This window comes from Euprymna scolopes, chromosome 12 (genome assembly GCF_053919585.1).
Source record: "Euprymna scolopes isolate OS-2025 chromosome 12, ASM5391958v1, whole genome shotgun sequence".
NCBI lineage: Eukaryota > Metazoa > Mollusca > Cephalopoda > Sepiida > Sepiolidae > Euprymna > Euprymna scolopes.
The window spans coordinates 134,528,964-134,552,711 of record NC_136493.1 but is presented as its reverse complement, the minus strand read 5'-3'; the positions used below and the strand labels follow the sequence as shown (position 1 = coordinate 134,552,711).

General features: G+C 37.1%; 1 long non-coding RNA gene across 1 annotated transcript; it reads right to left on the bottom strand.

Annotated features, from left to right (window-relative positions):
* Nucleotides 1-849: 849 nt before the first annotated feature.
* On the bottom strand, nt 850-21,798 carry LOC145291628 (uncharacterized). The gene is made up of 3 exons (XR_013869473.1): nt 21,611-21,798; nt 12,746-12,866; nt 850-971 (listed from the first exon to the last, which is right to left on the bottom strand). It is a non-coding gene; the product is annotated as an uncharacterized LOC145291628 (long non-coding RNA).
* Nucleotides 21,799-23,748: the final 1,950 nt, after the last annotated feature.

Genomic DNA, 23,748 nt, shown 5'->3' with positions numbered 1-23,748 from the left:
TTTGATTTGAAACCAAAACAATAAATGTTAAGGGGTCAAAATTGAGGTCAAAGTTTTAAAAAATTACCTCCGCGGTCTCTACCAAATTACTCAGACAATTTCTGGTCTAAACATTTGAAATTTTACATAAAGAGTATTCACACATAGGGAAAGTTATGAACAGTACATAGGGCCCTACAAAGCCGGGTGGAACTGCTAGTATTAAAAGAACTGAATATTTGTGAAGTTATTTCTCTAATGTACCAAAACTCCTTCACTATTTGATTCATAAAAATAAATGCAAAGTAGTCGTATTATTTAGATTATTCAGAACACTATTCTCATATTGTTTTCACAACGTTTCAGCCGATGTAACCTCCGACCTTCTTCAGGTGTATCTTGTCGAACTCGAGAATCTTTCTGTCAAACTTGGGAATCCGCATGGAATTTCGAACAGAACCATTTTATTTTATCCATGGGGGTAGCATGCTCTCATTCCGTTATGACTGGGTAGAAGTCCTAAGTAATTTGCAATTGTAATTTGAGTGTCGCTTGCACTGATGATTGAGCCGTAAACCTCCAGAAGAATGTAATTTACAACTTAACTTTATCAAGTACTTTATCCACTACGCCACGGGTCCGGAACGAGAGCGTGGTGTCTCCGTGGATTAAATAAACAGTTGCATTCGAAATTCTGTGCAGATTCCCAAATTCGACAGAAAGATTCCAAAGTTCGACAAAGCACACACGAAGTAGGTCGGAGGTTCCATCAACCGAAACGTTGTGCAAATAACACTCAAGAAGAGAACACTATTATTCTGAAGAATAATCAATCCTCATCTAAAAAAATCAGAAACAAACGTGAATAAATCAACTGTGATTGTATTACATTTATTTTGACATTATCCTTTAAAAATCTAGCCATTTTAATTCGTAGAGCTTCCATTGTTCACTTTTCAAACAATCTCCCATTTCGTTATGAACACGGTTACCTGAAAAGAGAGAAAAGTTATTTAATTTGACTGTGAACATTTATCAGCAATCACACATATTTTAGCAATTACTTACCTCGTTTGATTGTTGGAAAGTATTCAGCTACTTTTATGGGTGTCCTCGATGTTATGGGGAAATTATTATTGCCTTAACCGGAATGTTCCACTTACAGGGACACACACACACACACACACACACACACACACACACACACACACACACACATACACACACACATTTGACGCATGCTTCCTTTCCAGTTGGTGAGTCAATTAGCTCGTTTGATTGTTGAAAAATATTCAGCTATTTTTAAGGGCATGTATTGCCTTGACCTTACGGGTAAATCATTATTGCCTTAACCAGAATGCTCAACACACACACACACACACACACACACACACACACACACACACACACACACACACACACATACACACACACGGAGGCTTCGTCGCCAAGCAGCATTCTCAGTTCAAGTGGCATCTATGTGGAACCAGCTGTCCAATGAAGTCATAAACCAGCCCACACAACAGGACTTCAAGGAGGCCTTGAACAGATGCTGGTCAGACCTCCACCGTTTCTACCCTATATAGTTTTCTCTTTTTATTATCATTTTTTTTTTTACATGGAGTTCACCACTTATCAAGGCCCAAGGGCCACTCGGGGATAAGGGTTATTGTGTGTACAGTAATCAATGGGATAGTGTAGCAATAGTATTGGAGAATTGATAAAGTGTCATTACTTAAGGGGGCGGTTCATCAGGAATTTGTTTGTGTTGGACTTGAAGACATCCAGGTTGAAGTCGGGGGGGGGGGGAAACAAGCAAGCGAAACAGAGTGCCACAGGTGTGCAGTTCTAAGAAAGAAGCTCTGTTCATGGAATCCACATTTTGATTTAGGCATAGATAAGGAGTGGGGGAAATTATTGATGGTGGTTTCAGCTAGTCGGGTGTTTTTTGAAAAAGATTGGTGAGGGAGGACCAGAGAATGGAGCTTAGACGAGCACTTGCCATGGAAATAATGATAAAACAAAGACAGGCTCGCTACGTCTCTTCTGTGGGAGAGAGGCTGCAGGGAAGAGAAAAGGGCATCCCCCACTAAGCTACGAAGTTTATTTTGTACTCTGCCAAGGCAGGATAAGCTATTTTTAGCAGCTCCTGCCCAGATGTGGCAGCAGAAATCCATCCTTGGACGTACTTGGCTTTTATACAGATAGAGAATTGCATCAGTAGTGAGATATCTTCTGGAGCGGTAGAAGGATCCCACCATTTTCCCAGCGACCTTGGCCACAGACTTGATGTATGTGTTCCATTTAAGATCATGAGTAAAGGTCAAACCCAGAAGCTTATCAAAACATGGGGCTTCCCCAAGACGAGAGCCATCCATTTCAATTAAGGTCAGATGGGGATCAGAGCGTTTATGATGTAGAGATAGGAGCTTGGTCTTAGATGCATTAAAGGTAACTAGCCACCTCTTCCCCCACTGTACCACGTGCTCAAGATCAGAGGAGAGAGAATCAGAGAAAACATCATCATTTACGGCCTTTGATGTGTTGCCATAGATAGTCGTTTCATCAGCATAGATGTCAACGAAATATTTTAGTATGTGCTTTGGGAGATCATTGATGTAGATCAGGAAGAGAGTTGGGCCCAGTATGGACCCTTGAGGGACTTCAGCATTAATACTGTGGGCCTCTGATTTCTGCCCATCAACCACTACTCTTATGAGCCTATCAGAGAGGAATGATTTAATGATTGAGAAAACATTTCCAGTAATACCGTAGCTGGAAATCTTGTGTATTAGGCCTTTATGCCAAACCTTATCGAAGGCCTGATATGTCAAGAGCAATTGCCCTAGAAATAAAGCCTTTGTCGAGAGAATTGCTAATCCTATGAGATATAACCGTTAGCACATCTGCTGTAGATCTAGCAGAACGGAAACCATATTGCATGTCGCTAAGAAGGTTATTTCTGCTGAGGTGGTTTATTGTGGATTCCAGCAACTTACTCATGACACACAGGAGACTTATTGGTCTGTACTGAGAGGGAAATGACTTATCACCTGAATTCTTAAATACAGGGCATACTGATGAGGTTTTCCAGGGTGTTGGGAAGCACTTCTCCTTAAGGCAATGCTTAAACGCTTGGTAAGTATGGGGGCAAGTTCTGGTTGTAATTTTTTTAACACTATAATTGGAATACCGTCAGGACCAGTTGCTTTACTGGAGTCAAGGTTCTTGATTAGCTTGGCAACCTCACGCACAGATATTTGTATGTTGCATAGCGTATTGTCTGTCATAGGAGGGAATACGGGGAGTTGATGGCCTTCGTCGCACAGGGTGGAATTTGCCGCAAAGTTCTTGGCAAATAGTTTGGCCTTGTGGGATGCTGTCGAGATGACCTCTGGTCCATTGATAATGGTTGAGATAGAACGCATGTTTCTGTTCAGGATCCTATTTGCTATTTGCCAGAACTGGTGGGAACACAGCCGCTGCTCAGCTACTTTGGATTTAACGGATTGAGTATATAGTTCTCTTGCATGTTTTATTACTCTTTTACAGTGGTTGCTGGTGGTCCTGAAAGCAGCTTTAGTTTCGGTGCATCTATTACGTTGGTAGCTATGGAAAAAGTGCTTTCTGTGCAGCACATTCAAAGGAGAACCATGGCTGGCTGTTAGGTTTTTGTTGGAATTTTTTGGATGGTATGAATTGGTCTATGCCTACAATTAACCATTCGGTCAGATCTGATACTATAGAGGACACATCCTTTTTAAACATGGAATGGAGAGGTAGATTAGATATGAATGTATGGAAGCTATCCCAATCCACCATAGAGTATCGGTATACAGTATGGTGGAGAGGTACATCTGTAGATTTATTATATTTCATTTTTATCTTAACTGATACAACGCAGTGGTCGGAGGATCCCAGAGGAGATAGAACGGAACATGAGCATAGCTCAGGGGAAGTGGATAGAAAAAGGTCTAGGAGGCTTGCGCACTGACCGGTAGTATTGGGCACATGGGTGGGCTCGCAAACAATCTGAGTGAGGTCATAGGCAATGGCAAAATTATGACAGAACCTCCCCTCATCATCAGTCTTATTTGAGTGGGTCAGGATGTGGTCAATTTTCTCTGATATACTCTTAAAGACAGTAACTCCGCAGTTGTGGGGGCGATAGAGGGCAAATATAAATGCGGTGGTGTAAGCAAGTGCAATCCGGAAGCAACCTAGAAGCACATATAGGGTAGATTAGGGTCTTCTCTAGAGATATCCTTGCCACACAGGAAGCCATCTTTAATGTAGGCACATATTCCTTGCCTCTGGCGATCTTGGGGATCAGATTTAGATGTTAAGTTAGAGTATCCTTTAATTATGAACTCATCTAGAGAGGTGGTCGGCCCTATTCCAGTTCGTCTTAGAAAGAATATGTCAGGTTCGTCTCCTGTAATTGGGTTTCAACCTCTGGAAGGTTAGAACGTAGACCCCTGATGTTGGAGAAGGAGACATGGTAGTAGGGGTCTACGTTGGAGGATGGGGTTCTAGGTTTATTTGTGTTTTCTTTTTTGAGATATTTCATGTTGAGGATTTTGGGATTTGTGGAACAGGTCAGCATACTTGGTTAGAGCAGTACAGAGAGGGAAAGTAAGAGAGAAAAGATGGGAAATTTTTTTTTTTGTAGCACATGATAAGGTAAAGCCGTAACAATTACCCGCTAGTATGGCATCGAGAGGCCCCACCAGAGACTACTGCAAGGTCCAGAATCCATTCACCAAATGGCAATACAGCAGCCCCAGTACTTTGCACCTGCTGATAGAACAGCCTCCTTAGTGGTTATTCCAAGGTTCGGGTCCCTGACTACTAGGCGGTTAACGTCAGCCCAGATGAAAAAGTTTACCTCCAGCACCCTTACTAGTTTGTAAATAGTCCGCTAAATTCTCACTGACTTTTTCTCCTTGTAAATAGCAATCGCTTGTGTGTTTATTCTTTATTCTATTAAATAAATGAAATGAATGAATGAAAAAAATGAAGGAATGAATGAACACATTTGATGCATGTTTGATTTAACAACAGTGTTTCTGTTCTGATCCATCTTTCCAGTTAGTGGGCCAATGATTTAATGTTCTGCTCGAGTGTAAGCAAGAACTCGTCATATCTGTAACAGTTTTTGACTTTCACGGGTCTTTGTCACGAGCATTAGCTTAAATTTTAATTTTCTTTCGTATGGTACCCTTTTGGAGGTACCTTCCTAAATGATAAATTTGACAATAAATAAATAAAATAAATGATAAAATGCATTAAAATAAATAAATAAATAAAATAATAAAATAAATAATAAAATAAAACAAAATAAAATAAATAAATAAATTAAAATAAATAAAATAATAAAATCAATTAAAATAAATAAAATAAATAAATTAATTAAAATAAATAAAATAAATAAATTAAAATAAATAAGATAAATAATTAAAATAATTAAGTAAATTAAAATAAATAAAATAATAAAATAAATTAAAATAAATAAATAAATAAATAAGATAAATTAAAATAAATAAATATATAAAATAATGAAATAAAAAAATAAAACAAACAAATAATAAAATATTAAAATAAATTAAAATAGATAAATAATTACAATAATTAAAATAAATTAAAATAAATAAAATTAATAAATAAAATAATAAAATAAATTAAAATAAATAAATAAATAAATAAATAAATAAGATAATAAAATAAATTAAAATAAATAAAATAAATAAATAAATAAGATAATAAAATAAATAAAAATAAATAAAAATAAGCAAATAAAATAACTAAATGAATTAAAATAAATAAATAAATAAAATGAATAAAATAAATAAAATAAATTAAAATAAATAAAATAATAAATAAGATAATAAAACGAATTAAAATAAATAAAATAGATAAATAAATAAGATAATAAAATAAATTAAAATTAATAAAATAAATAAATAAAATAATAAAATAAATTAAAATAAATAAATAAAACAAATAAAATAATAAAATAAATAAAATAATAAAATAAATTAAAATAAATAAAATAATAAAATTAATTAAAAGTAATAAAATAAAATAAATAAAATAAACAAATAAATAAAGTAATAAAATAAATTAAAATAAATAAAATGAATAAATAAATAAAATAATAAAATAAATAAAATAATAAAATAAATAAAATAATAAAATAAATTAAAATAAATAAAATAATAAAATTAATTAAAAGTAATAAAACAAATTAAAATAAGTAGAATAATAAAATTAATTAAAAGTAATAAAATAAATTAAAATTAATAAAATAAACAAATAAATAAAATAATAAAATAAATTAAAATAAATAAAATAAGTAAATAAATAAAATGATAAAATAAATAAATTAATTAAAATAAATAAAATTATAAAATAAAATGAATAAAATAAATAAATAAAATAATAAAATAAATTAAAATAAATAAATAATAAAATAAATTAAAATAACTGAAATAAATAAATATAATAATAATAAAATAAATAATAAAATAATAAAATAAATAACATGACCATGTTACCCACCCTTTTTGTTGTGAATACATATTCTATAATAAATACTGATACGTTCAATAGTTTAGAATTTTACCAACCACATACATACTATTGACACTCACGCAAGCTCACTGGTCCTTTTTAAATGTATTACGTAATATTACTAAAAATGTTATGTAGGGCAATTCTTTTTTCTAAACTTTTTTACATATTACTTATAAAGAAAAAAAATTCTGTCTCGAGTGCGAGATTGGATAAGCGAACTCCATAAATGGTAAAGTTTACAAATGAAATAAAGTAAAATAAATAAATAAAAAAAATTGTCCCATATTACTTACCGGGTTATCGAGAATAATAATGATTTATATATTTCCAAATTTATAATGATCGGTTCATCATGAAAGGAAGATATCAAAAAAACAAAAACAAAACAAAACAAAACAAAACAAAACTATATATATATATATATATATATATATATATATATATATATATATATATATATATATATATATATATATATATTGTTGTTTGGTCGATCGGGTTTCGATCTTGGCTTGAGGTAGTTGCTTGTCTAGCCGGACTGATGAGCTGTGAAACAGCGAAACAGTACTGCATGTGGATGACTATATATATATATATATATATATATATATATATATATATATATATATATATATATATATACTCATTTCAAACTGTTTTTTAACATATTTTATTAAATGTTTGCTCAGATATATATATATATATATATATATATATATATATATATATATATATATATATATATATATATATATATATGAGCAAACATTTAATAAAATATGTTAAAAAACACTTTGAAATGAGTTAAAAACATATTTAATCTGAAAAGGAAACACTAGATAAATGGATAGTCCTTAATCCGCGGAGTTTCGAAGAAATACTCTCCTTCTCATCAGAGGGTAGGAATTAGCAAAATGCGGGATCGGATTTTGCATGCAGAAGTATTTGATGAAACAACAAGTAAGTCAAAGATCTTACTTGAAAACAAAATAAGTTAAGCAGAGGGAATATGGTAAAGAAAAAGGTGATTACACATGAATGGATAGTCTGGTGGAAGATAAAAAATTCAGTGACGGTAAAATCCAAATGTAAAACTTCAAGAAAGTTAAAAGAATTTCCATTTGTACAAGTAAAATCCAAAGACATCCCGTAATTGGAAGATGGTCCATAATAATCCAAAGGCAGAGATCCATGGAATAATTTACAAACATGTGTACAAGGAAAAAAAATAATATTGATAAAAGAAAAATAAGATGTGCTTTTCACTCTACTTCCGAGACATAACTCTAAAATCATATAAATTATATATATATATATATATATATAACGAATGAACCCTTTTTCGTGGTCAACGGCCAACTAGCACCGTGTGTATGTATGTGTGTGTTGGGGTGGAGATGGCTCCCGTAAGCTGTCAACGGCCAACTAGCACCGTGTGTATGTATGTGTGTGTTGGGGTGGAGATGGCTCCCGTAAGCTGTGGTGAAGGCAACCTTTCTAGGAGAAGCAAATCTGATTTAAAAAAACCATAAACCGGGAGACCAGTACCCGCATTAAGCTGGATTGCAGTTTAACTTGTTGCAGTTTAACTTGGTGCTCTTGCTTGTTGTTGAATCTGAACATTTTGAACCGAGAAAAAGACTTAGCTGTCGTACAAAGCTAAGACTCTGTAACATCATCTGAGTATAGATACTCCCTTAGGCATTTGTCTATTAAAATGGTCCTGTGACGATTAAAGTCATTTTTCGGTTCATGGACTTTTAAGTGTCTGAGGGAGTGGCACTCGTCTGACAAGACGTTGCAATCATAATATATAACTTAAAATATTGCAGCGTTAAGATAAGAATTGATTATATAATGTTATAAATTGAATTAAAAAAAAAATTAATGCTGCAATATTTTATGTTATAAATTTATTATATTTTTTACTAGAATAGCTTGTTTTTTTTCTTGTCCAGTTTTAACAAGTAGTCCTTTACTTTTCCATGTTAAAGCTTAACCATATTACTTTTCATGTTCGCATTTTTCTATTGTAATCCATGATTTTTCCAGTCTCTTAATAAATTCACTTGTTCTTTGTTTAATTTCAGTCTTATTACTTTGCCCCCCCCTCCAGCACATATGTAATAACAATGCACGACACTTGTCTGCTTTCAATAAAATCTCCCCACTTATCTCCCTTTCACGCTTTCATTCTCACTTGTTACTTCTCTTTTCAAATTAGTAGCAACAGTAGTCGCTGAAGCGACGTGGTTGCTATGGAAACCACTCATAAAAATCGTCGCTCATCTACTTACATATTTTTATGATTTTAAACACCAGAAAATTCATCATAACTTTTGTTTTACTGAACGAAAATTGTAAACTTTTTTCACAATATAGCTGAGAAGGTGTTTGAAATTTGGTCGAAAAATGAATGAGTGGTGAAGTTTTAAAGCTGTTCTATATGACTAAAACTGCCACTTAACCATATATTCAAACACTACTGCGGTTGAATGATATATATATATATATATATATTAGTGTTGGTTAATTAATCGAAATTGGAACCGAGAATCAGAAAAATCAGAACTTTTTGGCGTATCGGAATCAGAAAAATTGGCGCTTCATTTTTTATTCCAAAAACGATTCCTTGAAAAATTTTCCCCTGATACTATAAAAAGAAATAAAAATGAATTTATTAGAAGATTATTCATTTTTAACATAAAAACTATGTGGTGAAATCTGCAGGTGAGGAATCCTTTCCAGATGTAGCATTGATTCTCGAGTCTAATTTAATCATTTTTTTTTTATTACTAAACCATGGTAAGTCAATATTCTAGAATTTACTTGCCTATTCCTTAATCATATTTATTTTCAACTTTTCTGTTTCTCCACTCAGACGCTATCCAACTTTCTGCTGCTAAAATAAACCTTTTTGTTGTTATTTTAAAAAGGTTTTTGATGTTATTTTAAAAGAGGTTTTATATTTCCTTCCTTGTTACGTTTTATAATAAGATATAGACGCACATCTCACATCTCTATTAAAACAACTTTTCACATGGTGTTGTATATTGAAGGGGACAGCTCCTGATTTTTAGTTAAAAATAAAGTAATTATGATCGAATATTATTATTGAAGGAAAATTCTGGAATTGAACGCAGTTATTAAAAGTTAAAATAAATACATTTTTGTTAGTTAAGATACGATTCCAGGAATGCAGTGAATTATCCATTGTAGTGAGGAATGCAAATTAGAAATAACTTATACAACAAAGAATGCAGGTAAATAAAAAGTTGTGTTGGTCTAATTTGGGTCGGAGCAAGAATAATGGAATAATGGAATTAAAGAATGTCCATAAACAAAATCCGGGACTTGTGTTGCCAGGACACGTGTTGGAAGCATGTGCACCGAATTCACATGTTTGGTCCGCGTGATGACGTCACAAAGAAGCACAGAATTAATATATACACTTACATTAGACTAGAAAGCAGTCAGAGTTAACTGAGACTCCTTAGAAAGTGAAGGAGTTAGGAAAAGACAACAATGTAACAACTTAGCAGGCATCGAATTCCAACCACCAGTTTGTATTTGTTATGTAAGCCTTTTGTCTTCGTTCGTCATTCAACCACAAGGTAATGTGTTTTGTCTTCATCATGTTGTATAAAGAACTTTGTATGAAAGCCTCTTTCAAATAATGCTCCTGTTTAAAGAACCATTACACTTCTCTCCACATTTATCTCTCAGCTCCACTGTCATAAGAATTGCCATCTCTATCACTTCTTGCTAAAATCAGTCGGCATAATTGCTGTATCTGGACGAATGAAAGAGCAACTGAGCTTAAGGAATTGTAAAAAACTTTCCCCATAACAAACACGTGACAGAAAAACGCGTGCCATAAAAATTTATGGGTCATTCTTTTTTATTTTCAAGAAGCTACTGTCACAAACATCATTTATCTAGCCTTGCTTCAACAGTTTTTAGAGCCTCAACTTGTGAATGATGGCATTGTTAATGCTATTGGGTTCAAACAAAATGGTGCACAATGCCATTATACTCTAATCGTGCCAGAACATAGTTTACTCGGGTATGGTCTCCACATTCTTCAGACTTAACTCCTCTCAATTTCTTTTTTCTTTTATTAAGACATGGTCATAAAACCGTTAGCAATAGACAAAGACTATTAAGCTAATTAGAAAACGCACAAAACTTAGGAACATTATGATAGTTAACCAATACAGAACTCCAAAAATGTGTCAACAGATCTAATCCAAACAGATTATATACTCCAGAAGGAACAGAGTTGCGGCAGGAATAAGTAGTGTATATCTGATGAAACGACGCTTTAGACGCTCAAGAGAATCAGAGAACACCTAGCCAACTCCGGCGAACACTAGGGATCCGTATTCCAAGTGGGAACGAATCGTTGCCTTGTAAAACCTAGTCATCAAATACTGTTCATGAGGAATTTGGTAGCTCAGCAATCAGCATACGCAACGCGTAAAGCTCTTTGTATGGAGTTTCATCAAAGTAACGTGTGCCAGAAATTAAAAAGAAAATTGGTAATCTAGCTGAACTCAAAGAACGCATACGTTTAGCAATTCGAGAAATAACTCCGGAACTGCTTCTTAGTTAAGGATAGATTTGAAACTTGTAGAGAGACAGACGTCGCACATGTAGAATAAATCGTATTTTCTAATTTGTTTAGTCATTTCACGGTAATCAAAATTGCGTGGAAAAATTTTCCATTACACATAAGACAATAGAATTTTATGCATAGCATATTTTTAATGAGAAGAACATATTTCAAGAAAATCTTCTTTAGAAAGATCACTGATTTCATCAAAATAGATTATTAATTTTGGAACACACACACACATATGTGTACACACGTGGTGTTGTATATTTTTTATTTTCACGTGGTGTTGTATATAATTTTATATTTTTTTGGTTTTAGTTAGAAATGAAGTAATTTGGATCGAATATCATTATTGAGGAAGAATTCTGGAATCAAATGCGGTTATTAAAAGTTAAAATGAATACATTGTTGTTAGTTAGGTACGATTCCAGGAATGCAGTGAATTATCCATTGTAATGAGAAATTCAAGAGAAATAACTTAGACAACAAAGAATGCAGTAAACAGAAAGTTGTGTTGGTTTAATTTAGGTCAAAGCAGGAATAATGGAACAATGGAATTAAATAATGTCCACAGAGAAAACCTGGACCTTTTGTTAGTTAGATACGATTCCAGGAATGCATATTTCACACACACATATGTGGGTGTGTGAAATATGCCTGTGTGTGTGCGCGCGCGTTTGTGTGTGTGTGTGTGTGTGTGTGTGTGTGAAATATGCCTGCGTGTGTGCCCGTTTGTGTGTGTGTGTGTGTGTGTGTGTGTGAAATATGCCTGCGTGTGTGCCCGTTTGTGTGTGTGTAAAGCAAAAGGTAAAATGATTTATAGGCGAATCATTTCTTTAGGAACTAAGAACTCAACATTAACAACTAATCAGTGTACGATCGTTTCTGAGATGATACAAAAAATTTCTTTGAATGAAGTCTCATTATCAGCACTAGGATTAGACATCAAATAGAAACCTTAAATATATAATCAACGTTAAAATGAGGAAGCTAAAATATTATACAGTAAATAAAGGTTTATATGCTATAAACAAGCAGAAATACTTATATAGGCTATATCAGGCAATTATAAATATTATGTAAGGTTAGTGAGAAAGAAACTCAGCAGAATGCTCGATTATTAAGAAAATTTCAAAAATAAGAGCATAATATTTATTCATATATGTGTTACGGAAGGTCAGAACAACATCGGTACCGTTGGTTTCAAATCCAAACCTAGGGGACGAATATTTGGTCGCCTATGTCGGACTCTGTTTATATCTTGAAACAAATTACAACGTCCTCCTCTGTTTTTATTTCCATTTTTACCATTTTTAAAGGAAAACAAGATGGCTTTAAATAGAAGATAAGTTAGCTTCCAATGGAAAACTTTCAAAAAACAACAAAACAAACAGCAACAACAACAACAACAACAAAAACCCAAAACAATAAAAGACAGCAAAACTAACAGCAAAAAAATAACAATTAAAAAACAATAAAAGAGCAATCAAAAAACAAAAACAAACAAAAACAAACAATAAAAAACAATACCCCCCCCCCAAATAACAATAATAAAAAATAAAGAACACTTACGGACACGGAACTAGCCGGCATACAAAATCCTTCTCAACAATGCAGTTACATTCCATACAATCATTTGAATTCACGCTGTATTGTCCAAGTGTGGTGCCACTGTAAGTACATTGTGAATGAACTGTGTAAAAAAGATGAGAAAGATAAGTTTATTGATTAAAAGAGGAGGCATAATAAAAAAAATGCTTGAATCAGCATCGTTTTGGTCCTTGGTGAATGTGCTATGACATTCAATTTTAGCTTTGTGGGTGGACGTTCACCTTACAAGTTTGTCATGTGAAGCATATATACCGGCAATTCGCCTCTTCTTGCTTCAACAAGGTAAATCTCTGTAACAACAATAAATGTGTCCTTGAATTTGTGGTTATTTTGAATCTGTTTTACTTTTCTACAAACATTGTATTTTGAGGGCATTTATTGTCAAAAATAACACGGGTAAGACAGGATTCTTGATTGGTTGATGTTATAACTTCCCTAGAAGACAGGGATTTCACCTTTGGCGGGAATTTTGACTTTACAATCAATTGCTAACAAAACGTTGGACCGAAAGCAGCTCATTAATGGGTCCTCTATTTTGAACTTAATTATAGTTCTCTTTAATCATCTAATTGACAATGGGATTGACAAAGAAATATGAACTCTCTGGAGTTGGCTGGAGTTATGCACCTTAAAAAAATATTATGTCAATTAATGGAAATTGAACAATTGATTAATTATCAAACTATTTATGCATGCTTCTTTTCTCAAACTAACATGTCTACAAACGACATAACTGCCTGTCCCGAATACACCAGCTAAATTAGTTTGCCTTAATTTAGCAAGACAAAACTAGAATGGAGAGGGCATCCAGGAGGTAAGTACTTTTTTTTTTAACTCGGGTTATTTCTAGCAAAAGTTTTTGATAGAATATGGCATAGAGGTCTACTTCATAAGATCGCCAGCTATGGAACAGCTGGAAATGACCTCTTAATTATTAAATTATTTCTCTCTGATAAGCTTATAAGAGTATTCGTTGATAGGCAGAAATCAGAAACTCATAGTATTAATACTACCCCTGTCACTAGTAAGGATGCTGGAGGCAAACATTTTTCTGGGCTGACGTTATCTACCTGATAGACAGGACCTGAACCTTGGACTAACCAATAAGGAGACCATCCTATCAGCAGGTGTAAAGTACTGTGGTTACTGTATTGCCACTTGGTGAATGAATTCTGGACCATGCAGTAGCTTCTGGTGGGGCTTCTCGATTAGTGGGTAATTGTTACGGCTTTACCTTATCATGGTCTACAAACAAAAGATATTTCTTCATTTTTTTTTTCATCTGATTTGCTCTAACCAAGTCTGTCGACCTATTCAACAAATCCTAAAACTTCATCATGAAAAGTCTCCAGAAAAAACCCAGAACTCCAACTTCCAACATAGACCCCCACTATCATGTTTCCTTCTCTAACATCAAGGGTCTATGTTCCAACCTTCCAGAGGTTGAAATCCAATTACGGGAGACTAAATCTGACCTATTCTTCCTAGGCGAAACTGGCATTGGACCAACTATTTCCCTAGATGAGTTTGTAATTAAAGGATATTCTAATCAATTCTAATCAATCATTAAATCATTTCTCTCCGATAGGCTCATAAGAGTAGTGGTCGATGGACAAAAATCAGAGGCCTGCAGTATTAATGCTGGAGTCCCTCAAGGATCAATCCTGGGCCCAACTCTCTTCCTGATCTACATCAATGACCTCCCTAAACACATAATTAAATCATTTGATGACATCTATGCTGATGATACGACCATCTACGGCAACACATCAAAGGCTGTAAATGACAAAGTTCTCTCTGATTCTCTCTCCTCTGATCTCGAGCGCGTGGTCCAGTGGGGGAAGCCGTGGCTGGTTACCTTTAATGCATCTAAAACTAAACTCCTATCTTTACATCATCAACGCTCTGATCCCCATCTGGCATCAATTGAAATGGATGACTGTCGCCTGGGAGAAGCCCCGTGTTTTGACAAGCTTCTGGGTTTGTCCTTTATTCCTGATCTGAAATGAAACACGTACATCAAGTCTGTTGCCAAGGTCGCTGGAAAGATGGTGGGATCCTTCTACCGCTCCAGAAGATATCTCACTACTGATGCAATTCTCTATCTATATAAAAGTCAAGTGCGTCCAAGGATGGAATACTGCTGCCATATCTGGGCAGGAGCTGCTAAAAACAGCCTATCCTGCCTTGACAGAGTACAAAATAGACTTTGTAGCTTAGTGGGGGATGCCCTTTTCTCTACCCTGCAACCTCTCTCCCACAGAAGAGACGTTGCGAGCCTATCCTTATTTTATCGTTATTTCTATGGCAGGTGCTCGTCTGAACTCCATTCTCTGGTCCCCCCTCGCCAATCTTTCACGAAAAACACCCGTCTAGCTGAATCCACTTTGAAAAATTTCCCCCACTCTTTATCTGTGCCTAAATCAAAACGCGGATTCCATGAACAAAGCTTCTTTCTTAGAACTGCACGCCTGTGAAACTCTGTTCCGGCTGCCTGCTTCCCACCTGAATACAACTTGGATGTCTTCAAGTCCAACGTTAACAAATTCCTAATGAACCGCCCCTTTAAGTAAACACTTCATCAAATCTCCACACTAACGTACAGTACTTGCAATAACCCTTATCCCTGAGTGGCTTCCGGGCCTTGATAAGTGGTGATCACCGTGTAAAAAAAAAAAAAAAAAAAAAAAAAATTTAACTTCCAAATCTGACCCCCTTCCCAAGATCGACATGGGCATGGAACATGTGTCTACATTAGTGATGGCTTTCTATGTGATAGAAGACTTTAAATTTCCCTATAAGTGCTTTCGAATCGCACTTGCTCATACCACTGCATTTATATTTGCCCTCTATTGCCCCCCATAACAGCAGAGTTAGTATATTTAAGTGCATATCTGAGAAAATTAACCACATCCTGTTTGTTCATCCTTTGGCTGATATTCACGTCTGTGGAGACTTCAGTGTTCACAATATGGAATGGTTAGTCCACTTAAACAAGACAGATGATGAGGGGAGGTTCTGTCACGATTTTTCCCTTGCTTATGACCTAACTCAGATTGTTCATAAACCCACCTGTGTGTCTGACACTGATGATCAATATGCAAGTCTCCTAGACCTTTTTCTCACAACTTGCCCTGAGCTATGTTCGTCTTCTGTTCTGTCTCTACTGGGATTTTCAGACCACTCGGTTGTCTCCGTTAAGATAAAGACACAATGTAATAAGTTCTCTGACATACCTCTCCATCCTACAGTATATCGATACTCTATGGCTGACTGAGATAGCTTTCATACATTTATATCAAATCTACCTCTTCGATCTTTGATTTAAACAGAATGTGTCCTCCATAGTATGAGACCTAGCTGAATGGGTAATTGTAGGTATAGACCGAGTCATACCCTCCAGAAAATTCCAGCAAAAACCTAACAGTCAGCCATGATTTTCTCCAGAATATGCTGCTGCCATTGCGCACAGAAATCACTATTTCCATTGTTTCCAACGTAATAGATGTACTGAGACTAAAGCCGCTTTCAGGACTGCCAGCAACCACTGTAAAAGAGTAATAAAGAATGCGAGAGAGTTGTATGCTCAGTCCATTAAGTCCAAAGTAGCTGAGCAGCAACTTGGTTCCCACCAATTTTGGCAAATAACTAACAAGGTCCTGAATAGAAGTGTGTGCTCTATCCAAATCATCATCAATGGACCTGAAGTAATCTCGTCAGCATTGGACAAAGCCAAACTCTTTGCTAAAACTTTGCAGCTAATTCTACCCTATGCGATCAGGGACACCTACCTCCTGTATTTCCACCTGTGTCTGAAAACACGCTATGTGACATACAAATATCTGTACGTGATGTTGCCAAGCTAATCAAAACCTTGATTTCAGTAAAGCAACTGGCCCTGATGGCATTCCTATTATAGTGCTCAAAAAGCTTCAACCAGAACTAGCTCCCATACTTACAAAGCTATTAAAGTGTTGCCTTAAGGAGAATTGCTTCCCAATACCCTGGAAAATCTCATCAGTATGCCCTGTATTTAAAAATTCGGTGATCGCTCATCTACCTCTCAATCAGTCTCCTGTGTGTCATGAGTAAGTTGCTAGAATCTGTGTTAAATAGAGAAGTAGTCACCCACCTCAGCAAAAATAACCTCCTCAGTGACATGCAATATGGTTTCCATTCTGCTAGATCTACAGCTGATGTGTTAACAGTTATATCTCATAGGATTAGCAAATCTCTTAATGGAGGCTTTCTTTCTAAGGCAGTTGCCCTTGACATATCAAAGGCTTTTGATAGGGTGTGGCATAAAGGTTTACTCCACAAGATATCTAGCTATGGTATAGCTGGAAACGTCTTTTCAATTATTAAATCATTTCTCTCTGATAGGTTCATAGGAGTAGTGGTTGATGGGCAAAAATCTGGAGCTCACAGAATTAATGCTGGAGTGCCTCAGGGATCCATGCTGGGCCCAACTCTCTTTCTGATCACAATCACAGTCTATGATCATTTGTAGACATTTATGCTGATGACACTACCATCTATGCAACACTTCAAAGGCCGTAAACAACCAAGTTTTCTCTGATTCTCTCTCCTCTGATCTTGAGCATGTGTGCAATGGGGAAAGAGGTGGCTGGTTAATTTTAATGCATACAAGACCAAACTTCTATCTTTCCATTATCAACATTCGAATCCCCATCTGGCATCAATTGAAATGAATGGCTCTCATCTTGAGGGGGCTCCATATTTTAACAAACTTCTGGGCTTGACCTTTACTTCTGATCAGAGATGGAACACCTACATCAAATCCGTTGCCAGGGATGCTGGGAAAATAGTGGGATCATTCTACTGTTCCAGTAGATATCTCACTGTTGATGCAATTCTCTACATGTATAAAAGCCAAGTGCATCCAAGGATGGAGTACTGTTGCCACATCTAGGCAGAAGCTGCTAGAAAGATCTTATCCTGTCTTGAGAGAGTTCAAAATAGACTTTGTAGCCTAGTGGGGATGTTCTTTTCCCTTCCCTGGAACCTCTTTCCCATGGAAGAGACGTTGTGAGCCTATCTCTGTCTTATCATTATTTTCATGGCAAGTGTTCGTCTGAGTTCCAATCTATGTCCCCCCTCCCCGGCTGACTTTCATGAAAAACACTCATCTAGCTGAAATCACTATCAATAATTTCCCCCACTCTTTATCTGTGCCTAAATCTAAATGTAGATTCCATGAACAAAGTTTCTCTCTTATAACTGCACTGTTCTATTTTCCTGCTTTCCAACTGACTACTATATGGTTGTCTTCAAGTCCAATGTGAACAAATTCTTGATGAGCCATCCCTTTAAGCAATCCAACTTACCAAATTTCCCCTACTAACGATGACTGATATGTTCCCCTTGACAACTGTTGCTCAAGATTGTCAGTTCCCTCATGATTTGGCCGCATCATGCAAAGCTGCCAACATCCAAGGAGTAAGTATGTTTTAAAGCCTGGTTCAGTGACGGGTGTACCAGGATTGGGACTCTTCCCTTGCATTGGATTGAAAGTTTTTCAGGGAAGGATCACTGTCTCTCACTAATTCAGTTCCCGGGATTGCTTCCCTGGCGGCCTGCACCATTTGTTGAACCGGGATTTTGCGGCCGGCGGGTGACCTGATGTAGGCTCTTACGAGGGTGGCATCCGGGAATTTGTTGGGGGATTCCGTGACTTTTCCCCCTATCTGTTGGTAGTTCAGCAATGGCTTTAGATTTCTCCTCTTCTAGAGTGCAAGGTTTGTGCCGACAGATAGGGGGTCGATCTTGTAAATGTCCTTCTCTGATTTAAAGGGGACAGTTTTGGAGTCCTTTTTCTTTAGGCAAGAGGGAGATGCTGATTGGCTTCTTCTCCTCCCTGGTTCTCCATGGTCAGGGTAGAGTGGTCGGTCTGGTCTGATTTCGGTGCAGTGTGGGGGTGAGTTTGGATACCGGTACTGGTGGTGGGACCAAAGCTTGTGGTGTGTGTGTTTGTGTAGATGTTCTGGGAATGGGTGTTGGTGGTGTGTATGCAGTGCTATTATTGTGTGTTTGGGAGGATGCATGCTCGTTCTTCACTCTCTTTTTCTCATTTTTGCAAGACCAGGGAAGGGTGATGTAGCATTGTAGCAGTGTTCTCCCTTTCACATCCTACTTCCTCTTCATTGGAAGAGCTCTCAGTTTTCCTCTTTGTCCCCTGTTTAGTGGGGACTTGGAGGTCCTGATGGCTCTTCTTCTTCGCCTGCTGCTGCTGCTTCATCTGCTGCTGCTGTTTCACCTGCTGCTGCTGTTGTAGCTGCGGCTGTGTTTGTGGCTGTTGCTGCTGCTTCACCATTATTTATTGTTGCGGCCACAGCTGTGATTGCAGCTGCTGCCTCTTCTTTTGTTGTTGCAGCAGCGGCTGATGTTGCTGCTGCTGTCGCTACTGCTGCCTTGGATTGGGTAATGGGGCCACGGCAGAGGTGGTTGTAATTTTCCTCCTGCAACCCGCCAATGTGCTCCAACCCTCCTTCATTACCTCTGGGGATTTTGCCAATCTCGGGGCGGGTGGCTCCTTCTTGGGCAGGCTTTGGGGTGGCTTTTGCTGCTAGCTGGGTGGAGGCCAATTTCTTGGGGCACTCTCTGGCCAGGTGTTCCTGTTTCTGGCAAAACCAGCAGTGTGGACGACAGCCCTCCATGACCACCATCACGTTCCAGTTATTGTGCACTTGCACTGCTGGAATTGCCAGAAAGTCCTCTTTTCTTAGTTTCAATGACATCACATAGTTGGTATTTTGAATGTCGTTGCAAGGCCTCACTAAGTCCACCTGTTCCACCTCTCTGAACTGGCTAAAGAAGACGCCCAAGTATTTGGTGCAAAATTCGGGGGGCATGTTAAAGATGCAGACCAGGGTCATTCTCTTTCCCTGGTACTCAAGGAGCAGTTTTACTTTGCTGCTCTTGAGTTCTTTTTGAGCCAGCTCTTGGGCCACTTCTTTGTTGGGGAGGAAAATGTCCTACATGGCGAAGCTCCTTTGGCAGAAGAAGGTTGCTGGGATGTTGAGTTTCCTTAGGAGCTCAGCCATCTCCTCTTTTTACACTCCAAGGAAGCAATTCGCTGTCATGTCCGATGTGACTAGGGACACAACCCTGTCTGTGATTGCCTCCCACGCTCTTGATATGCTCTGGAGTACATTTCCTTCAATTTATTTTTTGTATTAGGTCAGGTAAAGGGTCCTGTACTCCTCGAGGGTTAACTTGGCTTCTGAAGTCTTGCCCCATGCGGACTTGGCCGGAGGTGTGTCCACTGGTTCCTTAGCAGGATTTGACTGATGTGGCTCCCTTTTTGAGGGGATTGCTCTTTTGCAGACCTCCTCCCTGGACAGTGTCTTTTGGGGCTGCTGCCCCTTCTTTGGAGACATCCAGGCAGTATGCTCCATTTTTTCTAGGTTTGGCTCTTTCTTTGGGGATGTTGCCCTTTTGGGGAGCATTTGTTCCGGTAATGTTTCCTTTTTTTTTTTTTTTACATGGGGGTCACCACTTATCAAGGCCCAAAGGCCACTCAGGGATAAGGGTTATTGCATGCACAGCAATCAATGTAGTATTGTAGTAATCATTAGTATTGGGGGTTTGATAGAGTGTCTAACTTAAGAGGGCGGTTTGTCAGGAGTTTATGTTTATGTTGGACTTGAAGACGTCCAAGTTGTAGTTAGGTGGGAAACAGGCAAGCGGCAGAAAGTTCCACTGGCGTGCAGTTCTAAGAAAGAAGCTTTGCTCATGGAATCTACGTTTGGATTTAGGCACAGATAAAGACTTGGGAAAATTATTGACAGTAGTTTCAGCCAGACGGGTGTTTTTCGTGAAAGATTGGCGAGGGGGATGAGGGATTGGAGCTCAGACGAGCACCTGCCATGGAAATAACGATAAAACAAAGACAGACTCGCAATGTCTTTTGTGGCTGTTGCCCTTTCCTGGGGTATATCCAGGCAGTATGTCTCTTCTTTCTAAGAGTTTTCTCCCTTTTTGGGGGAGCTGTCCTCGTGGGGAGCTACTCTCCCTGCAATGTCTTTTGGGGCTGCTGATTCTTGGTTTGGCAGTTCTATGTGGTGGGCCTCCTCAATTATTTGTTTGGCTCCCTCTTTAGGGAGCTGCCCTTATGGGGAACATCTCCTCAGGCAAAGTCTTTTGGGGCTGCTGCCCCTGCATCCATGGTATTCGGGCAGTATGCCCCTTCGACATTTGGGGAATCGTTCTTTGGGGAGTTGTCTCTTCCATGCTTGGGGGTTGGCTCTGGTATCTTCCGGCGTCTGTAGTCTCTATGGTCAGTCAAAGAGGTAAAGGTAGAGTCCGAAATCATGGTTTTCATCAAACAGAAATGGAATCATGTCTTTTCCAGGGCAACAAATTTATCGTTCCACCCTCTTCTTCTTGTTGTATCATAGCATGTTCATGTCGTAGATGAAATCATGGTTAGTGTTCTCCATGTTTACGCCTATCCATTGTCCTTAGATCATCCGCATAGCTGCAGTCGAATAACATAACTCCTAATACCATAGAACTGTTGATCTGCTAGAGATTCATCCTCATCCATGGCCATCCAACGTCCTGCTGCTAACGTCATCAGAGTTACCTCCTCCTAGATGCATGTCTTAACTAGGGATGCATCTCCAAATACCAACCTGTAAATTTCTTATGACTCGGTGCAGTACATAAAGCACCTAGCCTTCCCAAATGGTCAACCATCTGGTACTGGCCAGGCTCATCGTTGCTTCTAAAAGCATGTAAGTAAGTTTTAAAAAAAAAAAAAAAAAAAAAAAAGAAAGAACAAAGAAAAAAAAGATTACCCACCGATGATGAAGAAACTGGTTAAAAAGGTGAATACCGAAATAAGAAAAGAGATGTTCATTGTTGTTGGTGTTTTGCCAGAAATTAATCAACACCTGCCACTAGTGTTGTTATTCGCCGTTTTGTCCAAAACAAACATAGATATCTCGACTGCGACTGCTTCCAAACAATTATACACGTCCACAGCCTTTTATCATTCATCCTTTTCATCCTTTATGACGTCAAACGGCTTCCAGCAACTACTATTCATTTTTCTATTTTCAAGTATATAATTCTGATTCTCTCTCTTCCGACCTTATTCTGGGCCTTTTGGCCAAGATCAAATGTAGCATCTGTTCCGGCAGATACTGGAAGCAAAGACCCTATGTGGGGGGCGACCCCACAGATAAGACTTTGGTCAATGTAGGGGCAACCCTTTATACCAAATGTCACTATCCAGCTCACCTACTCCCCGGGGAGTTGGTCCCCATTTCCCCTACACTCCTGACATTAAAAATCGGCCTTGTGCCTAATTTGCTCGGTGGGGGAGCAAATAAATACTATCTGTCCCGGCAGATACTGGAAGCAAAGACCATATGTGGGGGCGACCCCACAGATAAGACCTTGGTCAATGTAGGGGCAACCCTTCATACCAATTGTCACTATCCAGCTCCCCTACTCCCTGGGGAGTTGGTCCCCATTTCCCCTTCACTCCTCACTTTAAAAATCGGCCTTGTGCCTAATTTGCTCAGTGGGGGAGCAAATAAATACTTCAAAGTGTAGTATCTGTTCTTCAGATGTGGCACTTCCATTTCTCGTTCTCTTTCAGTGGAGGAGAAATCCTTCACGACTGAGACAATTTTTATTTTTGTACCTTTTCTCCACGTTAAAAAACGACCCTGGTGTCTAACTCTGTCCCGTGGGGAGGCATTGTAAATAGGCTCTCTTTCGACCTTAAGCATGTGATACAATGGAATGAAACTGACTAGTTACCTTTAATACTTCCAAAACCAAACTTCTATCTTTTCGCCTCTTGCACTCTCATCCCCACTTCGCCACGACTAAAATGAATGGCTGTCGTCCTGAGGAAGCAGCTTGCTTTGACAAACATCTGGGATACTTTTTTTTTTTTTTACATGGTGGTCACCACTTATCAAGGCTCGGAAGCCACTTTTAAATATATATATATATATATATATATATATATATATATATATATACTAGACTACCCGTGACCCGTTGGGTCAGTATCTTATATTAGCTATGGAATTCATGTATGAACGTGACACTTGTGATGTAAAGAAAATAGTTTTTTTTTGACATAACAGAAACATTTCTATGAAAGTATATTAAAATGAAAAATCACGGACGGATCACTCAAACATGAAAAAAAAAATCCCCCCTATTCGTGTAAAGTTACCTATTTTTCTGAATAATCGCTCCAAAATCGAAAATTAAACATGATTTTCCTATGAATCGAATGCCAAAATCATTTAGCAGCAAAAACGCACATGAACCTACCGATGAGAAATACCATATTGGAATCCTTCAACCAAGTTATAGAAACTTAAAATCCAAAAAAAAATAATTAATAAAACCTGAAGCAAAAAAATAAAACCTAAATAAATAAAATAAAATAAAAAACTAATATTGAAACAGATTAGTAAATGTGTCAACAAATTCACCGTTCTCACACAACTATTTTGAATCTAGAAATGTAAACAAAAAATAAAAAAAGAAGGAAAGAAGGAAGGAAGGAAGGAAGGAAGGAAAAGGGACGGATAGAGAGTAGTAGTAGTAGTAATAGTAGTAATAGTAGTTTTGGCTTTACTAAAATTGTTCTTATGTTTGTCAACGGGTTAAAGTTGTTTAGTTGTAAGAAAATAGCGACAGTATAGTTGTAATAAAGAATAGTTACAAAACACCCCCACTCTTTTCATGTTAAATAATAATTTCGAAATAATAACGTTAATATTTCAGTGCACAGGTGAAAATCTGCAAAAGAAGCGATTTTATTTTATTTGTTTATGTTGTTATGGGTTAATGTTTATGTGCGCATGCGCAACCGGATGTCATAAACCGGAAAGTGAGTTACATCACTTGTTACAAGGTCATTTGAGTTTTATAATTATATATATATATATATATATATATATATATAT